This window comes from Nycticebus coucang, chromosome 18 (genome assembly GCF_027406575.1).
Source record: "Nycticebus coucang isolate mNycCou1 chromosome 18, mNycCou1.pri, whole genome shotgun sequence".
Classification (NCBI taxonomy): Eukaryota; Metazoa; Chordata; class Mammalia; order Primates; family Lorisidae; genus Nycticebus; species Nycticebus coucang.
In genome coordinates, this window is record NC_069797.1 from 13,202,316 (window position 1) to 13,214,657 (window position 12,342).

At 39.3% G+C, this 12,342-nt stretch overlaps 1 pseudogene; it reads left to right on the forward strand.

Moving 5' to 3' along the window:
* Nucleotides 1-260: 260 nt before the first annotated feature.
* On the forward strand, nt 261-407 carry LOC128571532 (uncharacterized; annotated as a pseudogene).
* Nucleotides 408-12,342: the final 11,935 nt, after the last annotated feature.

Consider the following 12,342-nt stretch of genomic DNA (forward strand, 5'->3'; position numbering starts at 1 on the left):
TCTTCTTTGGAGAACTGTCCAAGTCTTTTGCCCAGTTTTTTTTTGTTGTTGTTGTTGAATTGTAAGTGTTCTTCATATGTTCTAGATAGTTCTGCCTTGTCAGATACACAACTTACAAATATGCACTCTCTGTAGGCTGTCTTTTCACATTCTTTATTTTTTAATTTAATTTTTATTGAGTCATAACTATATACATTTATGAGGTACAATGTGATGATTTGATATACAATATAGAATGCTTAAATAAAATTGATTAACACATCTCTTCTCGGCCTTTTGGCTAAGATCAAGTGTGATTAACATAGCCATCACCTCACTTACTTATTTTTTGTGGTAAGACAAAAAATAGTTGTTTTGAAATAGTTGTTTTGTACCCTTGGATTGTGTACCTTAGGTGAGATCCCACCAAATGCCCTCCCTTCTCCCTCTTCTCCCCTCCTTCTTTCTGGACTATATTTGTGTTTTGCCATTTATATGAATGTGTAAGTGATTATATATTGGTTTCATAATAGTATGGAGTACATTGTATACTTTTTTCCCATTCTTGAGATACTTTACTAAGAAGAATATGTTCCAGCTTCACCCAGGTAAACGTAAAAGATGTAAAGTCCCTCCTTTTTAATGGCCGAATAGTATTCCATGGCGTACATATACCACAATGTGTTAATTCATTCATGGGTTGATGGGCATTTGGGCTGCATCCATGACTTGGGCTGCAATAAAAATTCCAGTGCAATTTTCATTTTTGTAAAATGATTTTTGTTCATCTGGGTAGATACCTAGTAATGGAATTGCAGGATCAAATGGTAGGTCAACTTTTAATTCCTTGAAAATTCTCCATACTTCTTTCCAAAAAGTTTTCAATCCTACCAGTAGTGTACAAGTGTTCCCTTCTCTCCACATCCATGACAACATCTGCAGTTTTGGGATTTTGTGATGTAAGTTAGTCTTACTGGAGTTAGACGATATCTCAAAGTGATTTTGATTTGCATTTCTTTGATGATTAAAGATGATGAGCATTTTTTCATGTGTGTGTTGGCTATTAGTCTGTCATCTTCAGAGAAGTTTCTGTTCAAGTTTCTTGCCCACAAAGAAATGGCATTGTTTGTTCTTCTCTTATTGTTTAACTTGAGTTTGCTGTAGATTCTAGTTACCAAATCTTTGTCAGAATCATAACCTCCAAAAATCTTCTCCCATTCTGAAGGCTGTCTGTTTGCTTACTTACAATGCTTTTAGCTGCTTTTCACATTCTTTATAATGTCCTTTGGTGCACAAACATTTTAATTTTGATGAAATTTAATTTTTTCTTCCATTGCTTATGCTTTTTTGTGCCATATCACAAAGATTTGCCTCTATGTTTTCTTCTGAGAGTTTCATGGTTTTAGCTCTTATATTTAGGTTGTTTGTCTCCTTTGGTTAACTTTGGTATAGGGGATGACGTAGGGGTTCATTTGCATTCAGTTGTCACAGGACCATTTATTAAAGATACTATTCTTTTCCTATTGACTAGTTTTGGCACCCTTGTTGACAATCAGTTCACTATGGATATATGAGTTTATTTCTAATCTCTCAATTATATTTCCTTGATCTATATGTCTATTTTTATGCCAGTACCACACAGTTTTGATTAGTGTTGCTTTGTAATAACATTATTACAAATAACATTATTGTAGGACCTTTTTCACATCTCTAGCTTCAATTTGGCTCTGTATTTTCAAGGTTATTTTGGCTATTTGAGGACTAACTTTTCCATTTCTGCAACAGGGGCCTTTGATATGGATTGCATTGAATCTGTGAATTATTTTGGGTAATATTGCTATCCTAACAAGTCTTCTAATCCATGAACATGGGTTGTTTTTCCATTCATTTAGGTCTTCTTTAGTTTTCTCAGCAATGTTTTATAGTTTTCAGTGTATAGTCTTTCACTTCCTTGGTTAAATTATTCTTAGGTATTCTTCTGGATGCTATTGTAAATAGAACTGTGTTCTTAATTTTTCTTCCAGATTATAATCATTGCTGGTATAGAGAAGCACAGAATATTTTTGTGTGTTGATCACATCTACGACTTTGCTGAATTTCTTTATTTGTTCTAGTAGGTTTTCTTTGGATCCTACGTATAGAGATTTGAGATTCTGTATACATAGGATTATGTCATCTGTAAATAGAGACAGTTTTACTACTGTATTTCCTATTTATACACCTTTTATCTTCTTTTCTTGTCTAATTGCCCTGGCTAGAACTTCCAGTACAACGTTGAGTATCAAGGTCTAATTGCTCTGGCTAGAACTTCCAGTACAACGTTGAGTATCAGTAGGCATTCTTATCTTGTTCCTGATATTAGGAGGAAAGTTTTCATTCTTTCACCATTGAATATGAAGCTAGCTATGGGCACCCTTTAGCTCATTGATAAAGTTACCTTCTATTCCTACTTTTAATTTTCTTTTAATCAATAAAAAGCATTTTGAATTTTGTCAAATGCTTTTTATACATCAGACGAAATGCTTATGTGGTTTTTCTCTTTATTCTATTAGTGTGATGTTCTATATTTATTGCCTTTAAGAAATATTGAACTAACCTTGAATTTGGGGAATGAATCCCCCTTGATCATGGTGTGTGGTCCTTTTACTTTGCTATTGGATTTTGCTTGCCTGTATGTTGTTGAATATTTCTATACCTATGTTCATAAAATATACTTATCTGTAGTTTTCTTGTGCTGTGCATAAACATTTTCCACGTTATGTTTGTTTGTGTACACATACGTGCACATACATTTAAGATTTACCAAAACTCTAAATTGCTCCATGGAAACAGAATGTTTGTCCAAATAAGTAGAGTATTGAAAGACACCCCAGAAACATGGCCGTCAAGGGCCATAGTAAGGCCATCTAAACCTTACTTCCAGAACTGCACCATGAATGCAATTTAGTTTGCTTTGCTATTGTTATTTTTCAGTTGAGATTCTCAAGGAAGATTCTGATTGACACAGTTTTTACCAAATGTTCATTCATCATCTAATGAGTAATATCTAGAGCAGTGTGCTATGTTGGTGGGTGTTTCTCAAACCTTGGTGTGCTTACTGTTCTCCTAAAGGCATTGTTAAAGTTCTGAGTCTATGGCTCTGTTATAAATGCGGAATCTCAGCTTCTGAAGTTCTTATAAGCTCCTATGTATACCATTGCTGCTGGTCCTTAGACCAAACTTTGAATAGCAAATGATGTAGCTATGGGGTTAGTCATGGGTCCATTTTAGAAGGTAAAGCAGGGGAATTGTTCCCCAAACCAGGACCTAGGCAGGTATCCCAAGACGTATATCCTACAATTAGGGAATATCTATACCATTATTTGCATTAACATTATTATTTCTGAATTTTCTGGTGCTTTGATTACTGATTTGCTTGTGAACAAAGCTCTCTAATCATGAAGTCAGCCACATTCAAACAAACTTTCATCTGCAGTTGTGTAAGAAATATGAATATGTGTATATGCCTGTGTGTTGTGCATGAAGAGCACAAATTTTGTAATGCAGTGTTCTTGTGACTCTGCACACAACCTGAGCCAGCAGTCTGTACAATTTCTACTTGCTTCCACTCAGCTGCAAGTACACAGGGCCAGGCTTTGACAATCGAGAGGACCACATTTTCCTCCAGCACATCCAGCTTCTGCTTTGGTGACCTATTTTGGTAAATGAAGATCCCTCCCTGACCTCATGAAGCTCAGAGCCTCCCACCTGCTGCTTCCTACTCCTTCCTCAACACTGGAATGGGGCTGTTGCCAGGTAGCTCTAACGTCCACATTTTGGTGGGTTTCCAATTTGGTGGCACCCTTCTGCCCCATTTCAGGGATGCGGCCTCAACCCAGGCCCATGTCTCTGCGCCCCTTTAACACGGAGAATGCTCTATCAGTGATGACTGTGTAGCCAGAGGATTCCTGACCCCTGGTGACATTGGGGAGAGGGCAGCTTTGGCTGCAGGTGCTGGGAAGCCTGAGGATGGGTTGGGGAAAGACACGCAGGCCTTGTGCCAGCCTCTCTCCTGCCATATCCACTGGGCTCTACACATCTTTTCTTTCCTCCCTCCCTCTATTCCTTCCTTGAAGTCCTGCCCAAGTCCAGGTGGGGGCCACCCACCTGCTTGCTGGCCCAGAGTCATCTTTTTTTCTTGCCCCAGATGGAGCTCATGTTTCCTGGAAACTGCTCTCATTTTATCTAGTATTTGGATGACATTTTTGTCACCTCCTTTATCTCAAAGTTATGCCTTGAAAAAGGCTCATATTATTTCTACCTTTATAGAAAGATATTGATCAAAAAGTATAATGTAAGAATGTGTCTTCTTTTTTTCAAGACTGTTCCTAGGTTATCCTGGTGTCACAGAATGGTCACCAGCTGCCTCAAGGTAGAAAGCTAAAAAGTAGAACTCAATCCACAGGGTTGGGGGGAGCTGGGTCACCATTACCTGGGTGTACAAGAGCTTCCATACACTTAAAAGAATCTTGAAAACTTCCTATAATCCTTTGCTTTTTGAAGTTGACATGTAAAAAAAATTATGGATTTAAGTAGTTGCAAAGGAATTATTTTCTATGTACTGAAAATACTGATATTTAAAAGTAAAGCCATTACTTCATTCTTTTCAATGTGTCCACCCAAATAGCATAATGGATGACACCCTCTGTCGTTCATTTAAAAACAAATGGACAAATTAAGCAAACTTCATTCCACTCCCTCCACAGAATTTCATTTTATATATCTTAAGCTGAAAAATCTCCCATTAAACATCCTATTTCTCTACTGAAAAAGTATGCATATAAATGAAATCCAAAATTTTAAAATTCTTAAGAGCCTTTAAATAGACCCTTTAAATAAGGTTCTAAATGTAACAAATTTTTCATTTTCATTACACTATTATTCTAAAAAATGCAATTATTTTATTATTAAACTCTGAAAGCAAAGTTTTATTATTTAAGCACCTCTCAGTCAGATGGATGAGACATCTGTGGATTTACTTAACATACGATTACCATATTTATCTGTAAATTGTCGCTGCTAAGCCGAGCTGGGTTTCAGTTTCAATTCTATCCCAATGACTTGTTTTTGCAGATGTTGGTGCTGGGAAGCTGTGTTCAAACAGATAGGAAGTAGTATTCTTGTATCAGTGTAATTTTTTAAAAATATAACTCCTTCTGTGTTATATGCCAGAAACAACAAGATCACCTGTGGTCAACGATTATTTGGTGAGTGGACAACTGTCTAGATTTTCCTTTCATTTCAGTTTGTTGAAAACAACTGGAAACCACTTGATTGGCAAAAGAATTCATGACCGAGTCATCAGAGTGATCTACTTTTTGAACCTAATTCCAAGGTTTTGAATTGTCCCTTTATTATTTCTGAAATTTCTGATGCTTTGGTTACTGAATTACCTGTGAACAAAGCTCTCTCTAATCATGAAGGCAGCAGAATTAAAACAGAGAGTCTTTGTTACACCTGAGAGCAACTTGGGACCATTAAGTGGGAGGAAGAGTTTTTGTGGAAGGGACAGAATCAGGAACTCTTGATCCACCCAGACCCCACTGCTACCAGGAAGATCAGTCACAGGCCTGAATGAATTCTGAAGTTGAGGGCCAGACACTGATGCCTTGAAGCCATCCGAGTGCCCTGTGCCCCTGGGCAAGTGTTTTAGCACCCCCTGGTAGTGTGGTAGTGTCATCTAGTGGTCCTCACTGGGCTTAGAGGAAGAGGCTGTGTTGCATCTCACATAACACCCAGACCTGGCAGAGATAATTTCCTCTTTTCACTGCTCTGAGGTTCCTGTCAAAAGCCATCTGTCCAGTCAAGGTCAACTCATCCTGCTTCTGACCTTTGCAGTCTTTACTTAGATACTCCAAAGATGGAGTGTGGTAGTAGATACATGATTTAAATTGCTTTACTGTGTTGTCAGGAATCAGGTAGTATGTTTCTGTTATCGCTAACAAGCTGTATGCTTGGAATTACATATGAACTTCAGGAATATAGACCCCAGGGAAGGAGAGATCAACCAAAGCACTCACAATAGACACTGATCTAAATTATTTCTTGGGCTGATCTGCCTTAAACTGAGAAAAGAGAAAAGAAAACTTTTTTTTAAAAGTCTAGTTATTTAAAAATAGTTGTCACCTTTCAAGAAGCCTTGGGTCATTTTCTGTAAGAACTGATGAGTCATTCGTTGTTGTGGCCACACTGCGGCCACGTATAATTAAATTCTGTCTTGCTGCGGTTCTGCAGCAAGATGACACAGCGCTTCCCTTCCCGCGGCTCTGCCGTGGGAGGAGGAGACCAGGAGAAAATAGTGACTACATCCCCTGCAGCCACACAGGCCACAGAGTTTCCCCTAATAATCCCTATCTTGTTCCATAGGAACAGCGATACACTCCACAGAGGGGAAGGGGATAAGATTTCACCTGCATTCCTACTGAATTTGCATAGCAACTTGTGAAGTTGGAATTATTACCCCAATTTCATAGAAAAGGAAGCCGAGTTTAGAAAGGTTAAAATGACCTGTTCAATATCATGTACCAGTAGGGGGCAAAACCAAGACCACCAGTCCAGCTCTGTCTCATTCCTGAGCCCATGTTCTTTCCAGCATGCCACAGAGGGCACCTTATCTCCCATGGCCCTGATGCTGGGACACATAGCCCTTTAGCTGTGCTGGGCATCCCAGATGGGGGCTGCTAGGAAGGTGGCTACAGTGGGAGACCACGGCCTTTAGAAATGCTTGACAGATGTGTGCCCAGACCCGTGCGCCCTCATTCTTTCCACACACAGTACAGAGAGGACACAGCACTTACCATGGAACCTCTGCAGCTGAGCGCCTCCCTACATTGACCACCTCCTTCAGTTGATCTGACTTTCATAGACTGGACATGCACCACATGTATGTATCAGTGGAGCAGGCCTAGTTCCTTATGGTGGACCCATTGGTTATGGTCCCTTGGGTGGCCAACTTATATAGGGTTTACTGTAGTTGGCAATTTAAGGCAGCTCTATGGCACTGGGGGCAAAGGGCTGACCTCGATCCTGTGGCTAAAGGGCTGAAGGATCCACAATGAACACACCTGTACCCTGTGTAAAGCAGGGGTGCTGGTGCCCCAACACGTGGCGGTGTGTGCGTGCACATCGGACATCATCTACACAAGGTGCCACTGTTCTACCTGAGCCTCTGCAGGACTGGATCCCTTCAGAGTGACAAGCAACAGATATCTCTCTCTCAATTTGCAGCAATGATATGCCTAGTGTCCTTAGAGCGTTGATGACTTCAAAGCACATGGTGGAAGCACAAGGAGTGACACTTGGCTTGAAGCAGCGTATGAGTTTAACATCCTTGTCGCTGGAAGCAGAGAGCACACATAAGATTGCCTGCAGATCATCACGTTGCTCATCATGTTTTCTGTTTCTTTTAAAATTGGATGACAATCTGAAGGTTGCACTGAATGAGATAAGGAATAACACGGCGTGCAGTTTAGGATTCTCACTTTAGATTCAGACTAACGTTCTGTAGGGAAGTAGCAATTATATAGCAGTGTGTGTATGTATACGTATGTGGATTTAGATATGTACATATGTATATATAGGTATCTATTAGGTATGTGCGTATGTATATGTAAAGAGAATATGGGGGTATGCTCATCAGACATGTGTCAGCAGGTCTGAGAGATATTAGGGCATTTGAAGGCATGGCAAAATACACTTTTTGGCTTGGAACCTCCAGGCAGGGGTGGGTAGATCCTTTGCAGCTAGGGTCTGATCAAGCAGATGGTGGGTTGATTTCAGGGCTAGTATGCCCACCTCTGCTGCATTTGTCCAGAAGTGCTGTTTGCAGAACACCAGAAATAAAACTCCTATGAAAATATCCATGCCAGGACTCCTGGGTTTAAGGGAGAGACCAGGGGATGGTGGAGACAGTTGTTCTAAGCCACGTGGAGTCAACTAAGCTTGATGGCCTCAGTTTTTCCATCTAATAAAGGGGCATTGGCCAGGGAGCTATTAAGATCCTTCTAGATTTCACCTTTTATGATTTGATTAACTTGAATTCAGGTACCTGAAACTTCTTTCCAAGGACAGTGGGCAGATGGAAGATAAACAGGAAAGATTTGAAGGTTCCTCTTAGAGACTTTAAAACATTTAAACTTAAATTAGACTCATAAATAACAGTTTATAAAATCTCACAAACAAAACTATTGGCAACTGTTTATATAATATAGATTACATACATATAAAGATATCCATCTAAGCAAAGGAAATCAGGAAATAGGATAGCATCTCTGCCTTTAAAAAAATCCTCAAGACTAGTGTAAACAAAATGAATAAAATGTGAGATCTAGTTTCATTACTCAAATCCAAGTGAACTTCTCATTTGTAATAAAGTTTGTATGGTTTTCCAGGCCCTATCCTCGGCTTACTGAATCAGATTCTCTACATTTTAAAAGCTCTTTGGGGAGCTTATTCTGATGTGTCCTGGCTTGCACTTGAGAACGGTCTGGCATTGCAGAAATGCCTGTGCATTGTGACTCTGGTGAGCTAATTATGGTCCCGTGAGGAGCACTCAGGAGTTCTGTGGACCTTTCAGAGAAACATGGGGTGGGAATGGGGACACAAAGTTGGTTTCAGGCAAGCACAATTGCACATTTTTGCACTTGCTGGTTGTGTCTGTGAAAAGTTGAGATGGAGGGTTGTAGTGCTGGGAATAGTCATCTCCATACCTGACCTTGTCTGATACCCCAAATATTGTCCAACCTGCATTTCTGCACGAAGACATCTACCCTGAACTCTTGTCTCTTTTTGACTCTTGTGGGCTGGGCTGGGTCAGAGGCTCCTTTTTTAATCAAGAAAGAGACAGAATGCTTTGGTTTCTGTTCTAGTCTGGTCCTTTCTTCGTTAGAACTGAAATGCTTTCTGGAGCAATAGGCATATGAAGCCTCTAAAGGCGACTCTTGAATTGAAAGGCTCAACATTTGTAATTTACATAGTTTCTCAACACTCTTGGTTTATTGCCTCTTCCTCAACTTGATAACTTCATCTTGGGTTGCTGCAAATGAGAAAGGGGGATCTGCAGGACAAAAGGGGGTTCAGCTGTTTTTTCTACCACAAGCAAAAGTCTGCTTCCTTTCTGCTTTTTGATATCTCAAGCAGATTCCCTTCCATATCTTCTTTATTTAACTTATTCCAATACTGACTTGATTCCATTTTGCTTCTGGTAAAATCATTATGACCACTTTGATAATTTTCAGGGCCCTGTCCCATTAGATTTGATAAAGAAAGGGCAGAAAACTGGATCCATCAGTGAGGTGCCTCCTGGCTTGTATTTTAGGTTTTCAAGAATCAGAGGCATCCAATTACCTTGAATAATGAGGGTTATAGGAAGGAGATACACAGAATCAAGAAATCCCATGGAAATGGGAGAATGCTTGGAAACTGGAAAGTTATTCAGAAAGGACTAGGTCTCCAATGACAGAGTTATTTCCTTGCTCCATGGAAGACCAAGCTGATGAATCTCAGCTAGAGGTTTGCAACATGAACTGTGGTGACTCAGCCAATCTCTGTGTGACTCAAGATCAGACTTCCAAGAGAGAGGATCTGTCTAGCTCAGCTTTTGTGCTGGCCCATCCCAGCCTGCTGATCAGCCTAGATAGAGACGGCCTTTGAGCTGGGTGTCCATCTGTCATCCAAACAGTCGTGGCCAATGAGTGCAGAACATGACCTATGAAACATGGCCACAGTCTTAGGCTGGGTTCCCCAGAAGTAGATCCTGATTTGTCAGGAAATGGTCTAGTAGGGGAAACTGGAAGAAAAATAAGGAAGGTAATTTTGGCTCTTTAGTCCTATAGGAAGAGCTTTGGGGACAGGATAGATCCCACACTGGAGAGTGTTCACCAGGAGGGAAGAAACTGGGATATTTATTATCCCTAAACTCATTAGTGCTTGGTAGAGGACTGCCCTAAGGCAAAAATTTCGGGGCACTTCCAGGTTTTCTTGTTTAAGCATAGTAGATTCTGGCAGGCTGAGGAAAATCCTTCAGGGAGATGTAGGGATCAGCATTGAGTCTATCCTCAAGAAAATGATCAATGATCTGTCAGTGTTTGAGCACTGAATTGCCAGCTAGAGGGGCTTCCTTCACCAAGGGGCCACGGCCAAGGCTGGGGATGAATAGATTATTTCCGTATAGACCAACTACGGCAAGCACAGTGGATGACACAGTCTGCCATCTGCTACCTTTGTCTCTGCAGTCTGGCAACTCAGAAGTGACTGCCTGAAGCCAGCACTTCAGACAAAGATCAACACAAATCAGACTCAAGTTAACACAAGCCAGAACCTGGCGGTTTCCAGTCTATAAACAAAAGATAAACTATTCTCAATGATGTCAACAAAAATAAATTAACTTTCTTATTAAACCACTGAGAAATGTCATTTCACATATTTTATTAAAATACAGCACAACTATCTACATCCAACTCCACTTTTACTTCTGCAAACTTGTGTCAGTTTAAAGAACTACACAATTTTCTGTGTAGGCTTTAAACTAACCTGTCAGGCTTTCTTGGCTGATAACGCTTTTTTTTCCTTCTAGAAGGGGGATTGGGCTTCTATCGCAGGAGCCTGCACCACCTCACCTTCCATCTTAAGGGCAGGAATGAGGCCCATTAATAGTGGTGCTAACATTTAATAGCTGGATGTCTGGAAAAAATGTAGGCATATGTACATTCATAAGGTTACTACACATTTTAATAATTTTAACAGCTGTATAGCATATAATTTATAAGTCATAATAAAACATACAAATATTATATTATAAATTCCTTATATCCAGTTGATTTTCACTTTATTGACTTCTGCTAAACTCCTATATCTCTCACCTACCTATAGCTGCAGATGATGAACAAGAGGAATTTCAAAATGAATGTTGGTTGTTTTTTTCATTTCTGTTAACAAGTAAGACAAAACTGAAGACGTATGTTGGAACTTCACTCTGTGACATGAATGACTTCTTTGTTGGACCAGATAATTATTTTCAAATAGTGGGAAAATATAGCTTCAATGTTTGTGTTTGTTACAATTTAATGGCAAGAGACATGTGACACTTTTATGTTTAATATGCCTTATTATAGCCTTTCTCTTTCTTTCTTGGGTCTAGACAATCAACAAAGCAATAAATCAAGGTTTGATTTATAGCTTTTGATGACTACCATGGTGTAAATACATCCACCCTAGTCAATTTCAAGCTACCAATGTAACATCACTGAATTCAGAGTTGGAAAAAGATACTCCATAAAGTATCATTATAGGGCATTTCCATCACAAAACCATATCAGACAAAAATAAGCTCAAGGATATAAAATAATAAAATATTGTGAAATAATTAGAAAGTGATGAGTTTTGAGTATTTATTGCTATTGTTTTAATATAACTTATTACATTGTAAATCTATATAATTCAGGTTTTTATAAGGGCTGTGCTTAACCAGCTTGCAAAATTCCTGAAAATTGAACAATAGGCTCTTGCAAGCCAGTATGAGCCAATTCCAGTGCACCACTGCCAACCACCTCTCAAAATTCACTGCCTTGCATGCTACTGATGGAGAAAACGCATTCCATGATTGATAAATGATGGTAAATTAGAGGTGTGGACTCTCTAATTATGCTTGACATGTTCTGCCTCCTTGAGAAAATTCTTATATCTTCCCAGTGGTAGCTGAGCTTAGAAGTTAATTTTTTCAAAGTAATGCCTATTGGAATATCTGGATGGAACACAGTGTATCTCTGGTAAAAATCAGCCTCTCAGACTAATTAGTGATCTGCTAGTAACAGCCATATTTCTTTAATAATACAGTTTCTATAGAATCTTACACCCTCAAATGTCAGAGATCTTTGCAGTAGCCTTGATACAGTTCCTTATTCTTTTTATTTTTTAATACATAGTAAAAAACACAATGCATAACTCAGTATTTCTCATAACTCAACATTTACCATTTAATGACTCTTAACAAAATGAAACCTATGTTTCCCCTTCCCATAAGTATCCTGTTTGTGCCTCTATCTTCGCCTTTAGATGATGAGACTTTCCCTACAGTTTGTAAGTAATAGGAGTCATTTTTGTCGCTGTTGATGATTGATTTATGACTTAGGACTATCAATAAATAATATTGGGATCTTCAAAATGGAACTGTAAGATTAAATTTCAGGGCAGTTCCAGATCATATCAGAAAAGTCATTAGGCACAGAGCCCAATTCCTTGCTGAGCCTCCTCAGCCGAGGGGTGGCTGCTGACTACTGCATAATGCTGCACCTCATCCAATAATCCCATCTGCATTTCTTTTCCCTT